The following is a 2,294-nucleotide window of genomic DNA, read 5'->3' on the forward strand; positions in this document are numbered from 1 at the left end:
AAATGTTCTAATCTTGATTGTCTCAGTAGGATGCTGGTTATTTGGAATAATTTTATAGAATGGGGATATAGCAATTGATGGCTAAAATTGGATTAAGATTGAAAGCTTTGTTGATAAACTCTTGAATTCTACAACGGTCTTAGAATTCACACTCAAATGGATAACAAGAATGGTTCCGCAATATTTCAGATATTGAAAATTTGCATCTGTCACCAGCCAAAGATTGGAAGGTTCAAAAGAGCCATCCGAATGTAAAGACCATTCTTAGCTTGTCTGAAATAAGCAACCCTTATCCCCATCCACATCGACAGTAATCTACAGAGAATCATTGATGAAATTTAAAGAGCATAATTGTGGTATGAGAAGAAACGGAATCACATGCCACTATATAGCAGAATTTAACCTAATCAAGTCTTGGCAAAGGATGCATCACTATTGCATATTTCTGCATAGCATTTAAGACACTCAGATCCATGATATACTTCCCTCGAGACTCTCCATACAAATCAACCCTCTCTCTAAATCTTTCTTTTTGAATATGAGTTTGATATACCACACTACATTTAGAAGCGACCTCTAACAAATCATCACATTCTTCCCAATGAACCCCCATTGATATCAAATAATCCTTGGTGTCATCCTAAAATGAATCTGTAATAATTCGCCTGTTATCAAACAAAAATAACATTGTGTAATTACATTTAAGTTTAAAGAACAAAAGTTTATTAAATTGAATGAGAGGTAATGCTAATTACCAGCTCAAGACAATTAAAATTTCATCTTTTCTCATACCTTCATATTAACCACATCAGGGGATACAAAGTAAATTTTCACATCTTGGTACTTCGCAAGCAAGTGAGCAACTGAACGAACTGTCCCCCCATAAGCTAGATCACCAATAACAACAACTTTTATACCATCAAGTTTTCCTATTTCTCATTCAATGGTGTACACATCTAGAAGGGCCTGTTTCAGAATTAATGAGGACAATTTTGTTGCTGCAGTCAGCCAAGAAAAAAAAGACTAAGAAGACTATGTATATGTCATTGATATGTTCTGTTGCAGTCAGACAACAAATGTATGCCCAGATAAACATCATATGTACTCTATTATATAGTTTCATCTAATTAAGTCTCTATATGCTATTCAAAGTTTGTTATGAATTATATAACGGAAGGCGAACATTTTAAACACATGACAGTGATATTTACATAGTTAAGACTTAAGAACTATGTTATTAGTAAGCTCCAAAAACTCAGCTGTAATGCATTATCCAAACAAGTTACTGTTTCCTAGTCTGTAATGGGAAGGATAGAACAATATCCCCACATAAGCTTAGAATGAGGGGAAAAAACTTACCATGAAGCAACTTAACTTTCTCCATTCGATCAATTTTAACAGGATACTTAAGAAGGTGGCCTCTCATTTCAGTGACTTCATCAGCCTGGTACTGTAGCCAGTTGTGTTCACCAAATACTCTCATCCGTCTCACACATTCAATACTCTCTGGACGCTCAAAAAATTACTCTATAGTTGTCGTGTGCTCTGCCCACAGTGACATTCTATATCCGTATATCTGCAGTCGAAATGCGATAGCAACATAGTCACACGTTTTTACTACTTGAAAAGAAATACATTGTAAGAATGGTCTGAATATCAGTTTATTGCATTAATCCGAAGAAGATACTGTTGGACACTAACTTTTAAAATAAACTTTGAGATACTCACTCAGTAAAAAGGAACAAAACAATTTGGAAATCATCCTTCTTTAGTATAGTGAAAAAGAACCATTAATACCAAGACAATTATTTTCATCTCCAACTATTCGCATTTTCAGATTACTGATGCAAAAACACCACTTACTACATTTACACGTCTACAAGTTATTGTCATACCCTATTTTTACCTGAGGTCAAAACGAGCACGACGTTATGGACTCTAAAAGAATGAAAATTTGCACAGAGTCCCCGCCTAATTTTTAAGAAAAATAAGGAAACCTATTGAAGTATTAACATGTGATTAATGTTTTTAGTCTGCGAAAAAACAATTGAGATTCTAGGTAAGGGTTCAAGTTATTCCCAAGGGAAGTGGTTAGACATCCTTCAGAATCCACAAGTGTGGTACCTGACTAGACTAAATTTTTCAAAGAGGGAGGAAGTATAAAAAATAATGTAGAAGTGTATGTATTAAATATAAAATAATATAAATGTTTAAAATTATGTAAATATGTATGTATATTAAATATATAAATAAAACATGTTATTATAAAAAATGTAAAAAATATACATGTGAAA

The 2,294-nt window shown here is 33.3% G+C and overlaps 1 pseudogene; it reads right to left on the minus strand.

The window, feature by feature from the left end:
- Positions 1-209: 209 nt before the first annotated feature.
- LOC124894120 lies at positions 210-1,483 on the minus strand (annotated as a pseudogene).
- Positions 1,484-2,294: the final 811 nt, after the last annotated feature.

The sequence above is a fragment of the Capsicum annuum genome, unplaced genomic scaffold, assembly GCF_002878395.1.
Source record: "Capsicum annuum cultivar UCD-10X-F1 unplaced genomic scaffold, UCD10Xv1.1 ctg7007, whole genome shotgun sequence".
Classification (NCBI taxonomy): domain Eukaryota; kingdom Viridiplantae; phylum Streptophyta; class Magnoliopsida; order Solanales; family Solanaceae; genus Capsicum; species Capsicum annuum.